Raw genomic sequence first — 13,327 nt, forward strand, 5'->3', positions numbered from 1 at the left:
ACCCGAAAATTATCATTCCACCCCTGGACCTCTAAAATTGACCCGAAGTTTACCAAACTCCTTAAAATATTCCAAAACATATTTATAAGTGTTCCTAGATGTAAACTCGAGCCCATATTACAATTTAACCAATTCATTTTAAAACTTAGAACGAGGTCCCAGGTTTAATCCGAATCGACTCGAAACTCTACCAAATTTTTCCCAACCTTTTGTCATAACTTATAAACACTTAAGAGGTCCTAAACCAATGATAGTAGGCCCCCCAAACACACGGATGAATTCCCAGAACTTGCCCAACCATCGGTCCTATCCTAGTTCACCACCTCATGCATTTATTTCCTCTCCCAACTCACGCCTCAAGCTATCCATTCGCACCAGCCATTAGACAGCCTAACGAGGACCTAGACCAGACCACAAGTCACCTATCAGAACCAAACCACCGCCCCCATGCAAGCCTCTAGCCTCAAAAACAAAAACAAAAAAACCGAGAAGCCACCAAAAGCACCTACCGATCCTACCCTTCACCCGATCGATCCCTCCTTCCAGCAAGTATCAAGCCCCTTTCAGGCCTTGTCTCAGATCCTCAAGGATCTAATCCATGGCTCAGATCAGTTCTTGTGTTGCTGGATCGGTCCTTGGCACACGCTCTACCCCAAAACCGATACAAACTCCATTCTGTCTTAACCATTCCTAGCGTACCTCCCTTACAACTCAGACCCAACCATATGACAGCATACCCTTGGCATAAGGAACCCCTCAACATGACACACGACAGCCCCCTTGCAACAATATTAAGGAATTAGTGAGTAGCAATCAAGAAAGTGCAAGAACCTACGTAAAAACCGAAATTTCTTCATGAACTAAGCTAGATCGGAATTGTCATGCATGAATGCACTCTCCAGCATATAAAACGTGTATGATGCAGCAAGAGATAATACAAAGCGTGCCTTGATGATTGAAGAACGAGAACAATGCGATGGAAACCCGGAAGAGTTTTCCCTTGCATGAAAAGAGGTGGCCGAACCTTCTTGATGTTTCTGCTGTGCAAACCGAGGGAAAGTGCAGCTGGGTGAAGCTGAAAATGGCTTGAACCGAGGGAACAATAAAGGGATGAAGAGGGTGTCGGTTGGTTGGGTGATGAAACCGATGGAGTGGGGATGTGAATGGGTGTGTATCGGTTAATAATCATTTAGTTTAGGCTTAATAGTGCTTAAATTCTTAATTGTTAAATTAATGATTGATAATGGGCCACCATTTTATTTTAAAGGTTTTGTAGACCCATTAGGCCCAAACATGGTCCCGGAAAATAATTCGTGTTAGGAGGATTTCGCATATATTAGCCAAACCATAAATAAAATTCACCTTATTCGATAAAATTTACGTACCGTTAAAAATAAAAATCATGGGGTTAAAATACCCAATAAAATCCCATTTTTGAAAAAATACCCTTAAAATCATCTTGTATTAATTTATAAAATAAATCGTGTGATAAAAATAATTTTCCTGAAAATTCTCCGGTCTCCAATCCTCTTTCGAACGTGAAATGCACCTAGAAATCCTAATGCGTGAACTTTTAAAATTTCGTGAATTAATTCCTATCATGCATGAATTATGAATAAAATGCATAAAATAATTAAACATAAATTAATAAAATAAACATGCATTTACTGCTTTAAAACAATTTAATAAAATACCAAAGAAATTTAATAAATTGCATGCATGTGGTTCCCGTGGACTTTCAAATTTTCTAGAAGTTACATTTATCCTAATTTATAAAAGAATTGAAGTGTATGTACAAAAACACTTTTAGATCGAGTAAATGAAATATAAAATATATCAAAATTTGATTTTGAAATTTAATTTTTTATATTACATAATATTTCTTCTAATAATTAACTTCATAATTCTGATAATAATCATAATTGATTAATCATTTGTGAGGCACATTTACTCTAATGACAATTAATGATCAAACAATAATGGTTTGATTTAAAGCCGCAGCGGAAAAATGTTTAAAATACTTTAAAACGGAACTCAGGGCCTAGAAAAATTTCGGCATGATCTCCCCGTAAGTAGGACATCCCGAAAACTCAAGCAGCAGTTTATATCAAAATATATTCCAACTAGAGTCATAAAAACAAAACCGAAGTCAACAACCTATAGCCGCACTGGCCATGACTAAACAGAAATTAAAACTTACCAAATACTCACCAGATCAAAAGAATCACAGAGTCGACTCAGAACAGCACAAAAACAACCAAGTACCACTACAGATACACGGGGCATCTCCCCGGCAAATAAACTACAATACAAAACTAAAACAAACTCAAGACATACATATAAACTAACTGGGAGACTCCACTGAACAGAACCAAGCAATCCAACCTCAATCCCGAGCTCCAATGGCGAAACCTCGGCCTGATGCTGCAAAACGACTCGGGAGATCTATCATGGTGCCCAATAGCAACCAGAGCAGCCTCCCCAAGGAAACAACTGATGTTAGGATTCTAGTATGAAACAGTTTAACAATAACAAGAATAATCATAAATCATGCATAATAATATAATAAAATGTAATGTGCAATGCATGAAAGGCTCAACGAATAATCGGGATAACAGGAGCCAACAAACGGTACGATAAAAACTGGAATAATCCTCGAGCAACAACACAGGGGAGCTACATCGTCAGGCAGTTAAACCGCCCTGCCAAGTATGCGAGGTATGCCAAGCTATGCTGAATAACACCCCTGAGTCGGCCTCCATACAGCGGATACGGTATAACAGGATGGCACAACAGAACGAACTAGATGACACAATCACAGCGCTCACCTCAAAAGGCTGGACTAACCACGGGAATGTTCAATCACATCTACGGTCCCATTGTATAGGCCTAGCAGCCACACTATGATTCCGAGATAAACAACAGTGCCAGATAACAATGGATATCAACAACGGGCTAACAAGAACGATAGGGCTCAACATGAATGTCATAACAGTATGTCATATGCTAAATGCCAATAATATGTCACAATACTAAACATATATCACAACGAAGGCATTTAACAACTTACAACAGTCAACAAATCATAAACACCATCAGTGCAACACGGAATGACAATTAAACTATAACGCCTCGAAAATTTGAAGGTCCACGCGAACCACATGCATACAATTATTAAATTATCTTGTATTTTAATTAAATGTTTTAATTGCATAAATTAATTATATGTGTATATTTGCATGTTTAAAATATATTTTTCTACATGATTGCATTAAAATATATTTGTAAAAGGTTATTCGAGTTGCGATCGAGGAACGGAGACCGAGGGCTGAAAAATAGAAAATATTTTTATTAAATAATTATTTTTAATTATTTAAAATATGGTTGATGGTTTTTCATATTTTTGAAAATAAGGTGTTTTGAGGTGATTTTTATAAGCCGGGACGTAAATTTTATCGGTGTTAGTTTTTCAATAAAATGCGAGCTTTTTGGCAACCCGGCTAATAAATTCACAAATTTATTTAAACAAAAATCTTGTTAATATTTTATTAAATTCTAATTAAGGCTAATGGGCTTAATTTAATGGCTTAATAGGCCTAAGCCTAGTTAGCAAATTAATTAGCTATTTAAAAGTGGTAATCACCAAAAACCCTTCACTTTGCAATTGGAAACACACGGCCACACACTTCTAAATTTCATTAACTCTCCCCACCACCCCCTTCTCACGATACAACTTGCACACCACAAAAGAGAAGAAAAAATTCGAAGGGGTTCAAAGGAAAACAAGCCTAGGTTTCGTCCCGTTCTTCGTCGTCAACGGTTTTTCGTGCGTATATAACGCAAAGGCACGCCATACATCCCCTTTTCTCATCCATCATATCATAAGATTGTTTTAATTATTGTATACATGAAGAACATGGATTTATTTTTCAGTATTTTCGAAATAATGCATGCACACATGGGAAACATGAGATTTTGATGCTAATTCATGATTTTATTGTTTGATTAAGGGGCTGTCGTGACATAAGGTAAGATCAAGAGTGGTTTACACCTGTCTATGAGTCACACGCACACGCCTAATCCACCTCACAATTGAAGGAAAGAAGCACCATGCGGGAAAACCGATTCTGCTGTCAAGATTAGGGGTGATCGGGTTTTATGAGGGAGGGGTTGGCTTGGTCTTGGCTTGAGACAGGGCTTAGCCAGGGTCTGTGAGAGGTCAGGGAGGAGTCCTAGCCATGATGGGACTCGAGTCTTGTGGGCTGGGAGGAGTCCTTGCCAAGCAAGACTCCTACCCGAGAGCCTTCCTGTCATGCGCAGGTTTCAGCGCTTGCACAGGAGACATGGGGCTCGGCCTGGGGTTCAAGAGCTGGGTCAGGGTGCGTCCTAAGGGTCCTAGGTGAGTGCTGGAGAGGTTCGTTAGCGGGCCAAGTCATGGACTAGAGTCCTAGACGCATAAGCATGAGTCCTTGTCCACAAAGGAGTTCTCGGCCAGATTATGGGTAAGGTAGAGGCCTTCATTTTTGTTGTTTGGGATGGATTCTATGTGGTTTAAGGGTTCAGTAGAGTACTCTAGGATGTTGGTCAGGTTTTGGATCAACTTGGCTTGGGGGTGACTCGGGAAAATCGAAAGTTGGCTCGGGGTCGAAGTTTATGTGTCATATAGGGTTGCTAAAATGAAATTAATTGAAAAACGGCTCACGGGGGGGTCGAGTCGTGGTTCACAAGGGCTAAAATAATATAAAAAGACTAAATTTTGAATTTAGGAATTTTATATTAAAGTTTGGGATTTTCGGGATTAAAACACCGTCAAAACAATTAATTAAAGATAAAAGAAAAAGTCTAATATTTAAGCTAAATAAAATTATGGAAAAATTCAAGTAAGCTTAAATAATTATTTGGGACATGTTAGAGACAATGAAATTAAGAAAAAGTCAACAACGTGAAATTTTACGTCCAGGGGTAAAACGGTCTTTTTACACCTAAAATTAGTAAACGTCGTGGCAGTGCCCTGAATGCTGTTTTATGTGTTAATATGATTATTTTCTATTGCTATGGACGTTTATGGAATTTTTTATGTTAAAATGATATTTTAAATGTTTATGGGATTTTATATGTTAAAATGATATTTTAAATGTTTAGGGAATTTTATATTTTATGATTTAATATTTCAAAATGTTATTTTAAATATTTTGAGGTTAAAATGTCATTTTAAATGTTTATGAAATGTTAATGATTAAATTATGATTTTTAAATGTCTATGGGATTTTTATGAATTAAGGAAGACATTTAAAAGACATGTTGCATGCTTGGTTTCAAAAACAAAACTATATGTAATGCATGATTTTTATAAAGTGATGAGAATAAGAAACGTTGAAGGAAGTGAAGTAATTGTGACTATTATGTGGTTACATTGGAGATATCGTGAGGGTTATGGTCCTAGTGGGAGCCCGACGATCGTACTTCTATTGTTACCATTGAGGATATGAGGATATGAGGTTTGAGGTAAGAATGAGAATATCGTAAGGGGAGAAGGCCTCAGAGGGAGCTCAGTTATGGGAGAAGGCCCAGAGGGAGCCCCGACGATCGTATTTCTATTCGAAAGAGGATAGGCCAAGGCTCAGTTGACGGGTGAGAGTGTCGCTGATGTCCCCGCCGCCCAGTACTGTGGTTACATGTAGATGGATCCATCGACTTTTGAGGTTTGAGGAAAGTCACAATTAACGATCTGAATTCAACAAAAGAAAAGGAAAAGGAAAAGGAAAAATTTTTATGATCATGAAAAAGTTTTATGTTATGTCATGTTGAGGAAAAAAGAAAGTTTAAGGTTTATGTTATGCATGTCATGAAAATGTTTATGCTTAAAGTTGACGCATCATTATGAAAATGTTTATTTAAAGTTCATGTATCATAAAAAGGTTTACGAAAATGTTCATGTTTGAAGTTTATGCATCTTCATGAAAACGATATTTTAAGTACAAGTATTTTTCACTGTTATATGTTGACTGTATTACGTATTACTTGTTATCAAGATGATGCTGTGTTGAGCCATCTTTATATCTGGTTTACTTGTAAGTTTTACGGGGTATACCTTATATACCGCTTTTGGGCAACCTTCTCAACAACTAAGAGATCCATTCGAGGAACATGGGGACTAATTGAAGTAACGAGCCTCCCCATGTTGGGGAGGCTCGTTACTTCAATTGAGATAATAAAAAAGAATTTCACTTTTTAGTTGGAACTTTAAGTGGTTGGTGAGATAGAAGCAGGTGAGGTTGAGGGAGGTCTTGACGGATGATTTGACTGGGCTGAAGGCGCACACAACCCGAGGACCGGCGCTTCTATTTTTTCCGCATTTACGATTTATGAATCATGATTTAGCTAAAGATTTTAAGACTATTTATTTATGCTTTTGAGAGATTTTTGAAAGATTTAGTATGAGCTATACTTTTCAAATTTATTGCTTTTTAGGTTTGGTAAGATATGCGACATTTCATGACTATTGCACTTGATTTTTAAAATGCTAGTTGGTTAGTGTTTTATTTTAAATGGTAAAATATTTTATAAAAATATTTTCATGTGGTAAATATACATGGCCGTAAGTTGAGTGCTTAAAAAAAATTTCTAGTACTTTTAAAGCAATAAAAAGGGCAGACGTTTCATAAACATAATTTATGTTTTACCGTCATATGTTACCGAGCTGTAACATACCTATTCCGACTGATAACGACAACAAGCTCAACTTTGATCTCCTCGACCTAACAATAAGATAATATAACAAGTCGAGTAAATTTCCAATTCAATAACAATATTTTCAAATTTCATCTTGTACCTATGTTAAGTTTTAAGGTCAAAACTTAACCAAATTATACTTATCATACATGGTTGGAATCCTAACTCAACAATCCATATTTCATCAGAAGATGTCAACAAGAAATTCAATCATCTTGACATGGATAAACATCCACAACCAGAAATCTAGAAAAATGAATTCTGTTACTGTTACAGTTTCAGATTCGGCACCTATGACCATAAAATTTATGTCTAATTCATTTTTGACCTAGATCAATATCCGCCAATTGGAAATGAAAGACAACTCAAATATCTAAGTTTTCTAGAAGAAATCATTTCCATAATCCTAATAGATAAATCCTAGAATTGTCAAGAAGACGCTACTCCATACGCACTTCGCGGCAGAATTATGTAATTGATAAGTTTCGAAAAAATGAGCATAAATATCTCAATTCTTAATGGATTTTAACGAATATTATATCATTTCGAAGAGAAGACATAGCTCTACAAATTCCATTTGAATCATAAGTTCAGAATCCGATTGCATATATGCCATAATCCCGAAATACAGTAGGTGTTATACACAGCACAATTGCAGAATTCGATTTTGGCACATTTTGGTAGAAAAATCATAACAAATCCGTTTCTGATAAGAAAACCCATTACTCCAGTGGCTATAAACAACAAACATAAAGCACTACAAAGTTTGTTTATGTAATTTCTACAAATTCAAACTACAAAATCGTAGCAACACAAAAACTCTCACCCAAAAACTGGAAGAATTCACGCAGAAACAGAGCACCGGAACAGCAGCTTCGATCTATTTGTATCCTTGCTCAAAATTCGCGATTTATGGCTTGAATCGAAGCTTAGGATGTTAGGAAGACAAATTTTCAAGAATTTATGAGTTTCGAGTTGGGACGGAGGAGATATCGCGACTTTACCGCAGCTGCTCCTCAAGTGACGGGAATTGGGGTTTCCTTCATTCTTTTCTCTTCCTTCTTCTCTCGTTTCTTTTCTCTTTTGAATGAGGTATGTGTGTTTTGTATGCATTTAATAATAATAATTGATCACCAAAATAGTAACACAAGCCCATTTATCACGGTCTGTATTTATTTTGCTATCGTGTGTTATTTAAACTCTATATGTATTTTATATCGTTAAATTCTCCGATATTCTAAAATATATATTTTTAACACACTTTTTGAATTTATTTGGCATAAATAATTATTTTAATTTACAACTCAATAATTATTTTAATTATGACAAATTAACGGATAATTAATTACAGGGCCTTATATCATTTTTATTGCTAGTTGATAAAAAAATTTAAAAATATAATGCGAGATTACATATTTCGGAATAAAATAGAAATTAATTTTTAAAATTAAAAACATGAAATTAAATAATCGAATTTAGAAAAGTGGGAGACGAGTTCGGTTTGTTTTGAAAAAAACAAATTTTTTTATATATTTAGAAAGTTATATATAAGAAATTATTGATTTTATATCTAAATGGATAAGGCACGATTGTTTCTTACCTCTTTTTTTTTTTTTTGAAATTGTATGTGCGGCATGATCTTACACGTTGAAATGAAGTGAGGGTAGTGCCCACATAGATAGGATCTCATTAACCAAATTTTGGTTTAATTCAATAATTTGGTTTGTTTTTCACAATAGTGAGATTCTCGCGGAAGCAATCAATTTCCACCCCAAACTTTAAGCAACGTCCGTGCTTGGACTGAACATAAGGGTGTACAAACTTTGGATAAAAAAACGTAAATTTAAAATGAAAAAACCGAAAACAAAACTCAATCGAAAATCGAATTTTTAAATTCGGATATAAATGTTAAAACGGAAGTTAATATGTTGATGTACTGCTTAAGGAAAATCAAAACATTAAGGAAAGTCAGAACCTTAGTATTAGTGTTGTATGTTTAAGGAAAAACATAACCTTAGTTTTAGTGGTGTATTACTTGAGAAAACTAGAATCGTCGGGTTATGCTGATTTTATGGTTAAGGAAAACCAGAACGCTCAATAAGAAAAACTTCTTTAGGCAGTCAAAATCAGACGTCAACAAACCTAGAATTCAGTAATTCAAAACCAGAAGCAATAGTCATCCAACTAGTTTCTTGTGATAAAATGTTATACTAACATCAAATCATATAATATTTAATAAGATACTGTTGTTATCCGTTTTTTTTGTACTATTTATCAGAGAATGTCCATATTTAATGTGGTCGTTCTGTACAATAGTATACTTCATTTACTGTTATTAAATTAACCGTATAATATCATTTATTACTTACTATTACAAATGTTATTTCTAAATTCAGGTACTCATAACGGGTAAAAGAATTAATTTTATTTGAACATTGAATATCAACTATATAAAAAGCTTCTCGAGAATTCACAAATATATTTCCAACTCTCGAACTCTGAATTTACTATGAATCATATTTCGAAAAGACTCATGTCTTTCAAAGCCTCGGAAAAACCAACACACACTTTAAATCCTTATTAGATTCAGAAGATCATTTGTGGTATCTTTAGTCACACATCTTCATTGTTTTAACTATTATAAAGCTTGCAATATTTGTAATATGAGAAAACATTATTTCTCATAATTAAATTTCTTAAAGTGATTGCATTGTAATACCAGTAGTTTCAATATGTAAAGATAAGACCTGCTGAAGTGGGTTTGTTTAAATGTGTATCATTCAAAGTTTTCTAATGATATCTTCTGAAAAAACTGAAGAAGGAAAGACATAGAAAGATTTTGTCATTCGAACTTTCAGAAAAAAATCTTGTGTCTTACTGCATTCTGTTACTTTTAGCTTCATTAAAGTGTTGTGAACTGATTCCGCACTTCTCAAAGTAGTCTGCTGCACTTTCAAATAACGAGATCAACTTTTGACTTTTTAAAACATTTCAGAAGCACACTTTTCAGAAACAGAAGAACATGAAGTTTGAAGTGTTTATTCAACCTACTTCTAAATGCTTCGGTACCGTATCTAACAAAATCGAAAAGAATAACCGAACCGAAAGAAAACGGGTTGGTTACCGGATTATGCATTTTTTCAAAATCGAAAACTCAAAAAACAGGAATAAAATGCTGATAACGAAACCGAATGATTAGCACCCCTAATTATATATGTCCGAAAAAATTTGTTCCAAGAAAATAAAAAAAATATTGACGATTAGATACTAAAACTCTATCTAGAACAAGTTACAAGAAATTCTTTAGAAATTTTCCTCTCTAAGTATTGTGTAAGGACCCAATGCTAATATTTGGCAACAATTAAAAATAATAATTTTAATTGATCAATATTTTTAAGTTTTAAGTGGACAATGTAAATTAAAGTTTAAAAAATTACGAAATATAAACTATATTATATATATATATATATATGATACTCACGGGAAATTTAGGGTCCGCTTCCAGTAAGTGTCACTAATCCAGACGCAGGTTTTGAAATTACCCTGAGCCTGAAATCACAAATAAGATCGTTAGAAGGGGGCCAGGAGGGTGTCCTGTCGTAGCCCCTCCGATGCTGAAGTCAGAGACTGAGGATATATGGGGGGAGCAGTTAAAGATGCTGCTGAAAACAATATATTGAATGAATGAATTAACACTCAAACCTGGTATTTATAAGAGAATACTTGGGCCTTTGATGGGCCTGTCTTCCGTTTGAGCTAAGGATAGGCCAGGGGTAATGAGCACATCCATGGGGTATCAATATATATATATATATATATACATACTTTTATTATATAGACAGCATAAAAAATTTATACAACCACTCGAAAAAAAATAGTATAAAAATTAATAATAGGTAAAGAAGTCGTACAGATACTGAGACGAGACGCCTCCGGCAGTCTCCCGATCCCACCAACATTCCTATATTTCAAAATACTTATTCTATGTTCTTTAAGAAAATACTCATTCTTGGATTATATTTATATTTATCTGATTCACATATTAAATTAAAGTCAAAAATTGATTTATTTCAAAATTAGTCATTCATAAATAAGAAATAAACATAAAACCATATATATATATATATATATATATAAAGATAAAATAAATTTTAAGATACATATAAAGCCTAACAAAGAATGAAGACAAGGGGTCAGGTAAATATATTTTGGAAAATAAAATGTATATTTTCTTTAAAAAAATCATGCATCAAATTTTATTTTATTTTTAATTTTTAGAAATGAAATGAATATTTTATTCCTAATTCAATTAAGAGTTTATTTCGATTTTGCACTTTTAGACTAAACTGATAGATTTATCTTTCTAAAGTGAATCATATTATCAGGAATTATTTAATTAATTTAGGATCATATCTATAAGATATCGTGTAGTCACTTTGAATTAGAGTTTGATTCCTATTAAACTCTAGTTTTCTTGTTTATAGATGGGAAGGATCTATGAAGATCTAGGTCAAGAAAATGTACTATATATATGTGGTTCAATTATCAAAAAGAGCGGAAGAGAGACGCAGAAAAATACTCTGACGGCTACAGGAGTTTTGCTGAAGTATATTTAGTTCTTGAAGATTTGCATAAGGAGCAAAGGTGGTTCATCCACCTTGTGACTGTGTTGCTGATTGGTGTTGCCAACACTCAAGAACAACACTGACGCAGAGTGTTGATCAAAGAGTGGCTTCGCTTGGTTTTATACAACACGCTTTTCGATTCATGCATCTTGTTTTTTTTACGTTGAGTGTTTGATGCATGTTAATTCCTTGGAGTGTCAAGGAATTTAGTTTTGTTTCTTTCACTAAGTATTATTTTGGTGAAAACGATTTTACATAATTTTTCAAGTGAAATTTTTGCCATGAGGCGTCGCAGAAGTCTTTGTACTTGTGCAAAATTTAATCCAAGTGTTTATTTAGTAAAGTTATATCTGTGTTAAATAATAAATTTTCGATGATATGTTTTGTGCTGGTGTTGTCAACACTGAGCACAACACCCAATTCAGATATACGAGTTTTTAACATTTATTTACTGTGAATTTATGCGCAATAATTCTTTTCAAGTGGTATCAGAGCCATCACTTGATACACTAAGTGATTGATTCTGTTGTTCGTACAGGAAATACGCTGATAACCCGATGGATTCGCTAGCATCAGGCACTGCCTTTAGACCACCAGTCTTGGATGGTTCAAACTATGCCCTCTGGAAAGTTAAGATGAGGATGTATATCAAATCCATCGAAGAAAGGGCTTGGCAACGAGTCTTAGACGGTTGGTCTCCGCCGAGGATAGTTGACAATGATGGTGATAGTAGAAGTAAACCAGAGAATACATGGAACAATGATGAAGTCCAAACCTCGAACTTTAATTCAAAGGCACTCAATGCTATATTCACCTCTGTTGATGTCAACATGTTCAGTCTAATTACCAACTGCATTTCTGCCAAAGAAGCTTGGGATATACTTCAAAAGCACTGTGAAGGGTCTGAAAGTGTTCGCAGAACCAAACTCAGGATGTTAACCTCTAAATTGAAAGCTTAAGGATGGAGGAGAACGAGACTATTGTGGAATATGATCGTAGATTGCGTGATATTGCGAATGAGGCCTTTAGTCGGTGATCCTATGTCAAGCGAAAGACTGGTTAGCAAGGTCCTGAGATCCCTTCCTGAGCGTTTTAATATCAAAATCTGTGCTATTGACGAATCCAAGGACACCTCTACACTTAATTTGGAAGATCTAATTAGCTCTCTCAGAATATTTGAGATGAATCTAGACCTACAGAAAAGAAATACTGGGAAGGTTGTTGCTTTACAAATCACTGATGATTCTGTGAATAGCCTAATTCAAGAGGCTAAGGAGTCTGATCTTGGTGAGGAATCAATCTCCTTAATCACAAAAAAGTTCGGCGTGTCACGCCCCGCGACCGGGGTTGGTCGACATCGGCGTTGTTCATCAATCACACAATCAAAAAACAACCAGCCTCGTAGCATAGTATAAACCGAAACCAGTTTATTTAATAAATACCATAAAAATAGAATCGTCTTTACAATAGTAACTCTGAAAACGATAAAAATCTGCGGAAGCGTTTACAACTTGAATTAAAACTCACAAGAATATATTCTTAATTAAATTATTCATGCGTCTATTATCAGCCCAAAAACTGGCGTCTGATTCTTCTTTCTCTATTTCTTCTTCTGATTTATCTGGGGAGGGTAGAGTAAAGGATGAGTATTTTGGTAAATACTCAGCAAGTGGTGGCCGTTCGAGCACAATATAACAACATGCATAAAATTTCGAAATCACATGACTTGCATAACATTATTCATATCACATGCATAACTTTTACCAGATACTGAGATTCCTCAACTTTCTATGATTTACTGATATCAGTCCCTAATTTTACTCCTCTAAGGGGGCGAGGCCGAATCAGTTATATCCCCACCGTATGAGGGGTCGTATCATGGCTGGAATTCCCACCCATATCGGGTTGAATCCTCACAGTGTCAAACGAACTCATGCCAAAAATCTTAACCAGAAGGGGTAGAAGAAGAA

At 34.8% G+C, this 13,327-nt stretch overlaps 1 long non-coding RNA gene across 1 annotated transcript; it reads right to left on the bottom strand.

Annotated features, from left to right (window-relative positions):
- Positions 1–1,951: 1,951 nt before the first annotated feature.
- Positions 1,952–7,767, bottom strand: LOC142548151 (uncharacterized). The gene is made up of 3 exons (XR_012820919.1): positions 7,559–7,767; positions 6,712–6,758; positions 1,952–2,445 (listed from the first exon to the last, which is right to left on the bottom strand). It is a non-coding gene; the product is annotated as an uncharacterized LOC142548151 (long non-coding RNA).
- Between the last annotated feature and the right edge of the window lie 5,560 nt (positions 7,768–13,327).

Source organism: Primulina tabacum, chromosome 6 (assembly GCF_025594145.1).
Source record: "Primulina tabacum isolate GXHZ01 chromosome 6, ASM2559414v2, whole genome shotgun sequence".
Lineage (NCBI taxonomy): Eukaryota > Viridiplantae > Streptophyta > Magnoliopsida > Lamiales > Gesneriaceae > Primulina > Primulina tabacum.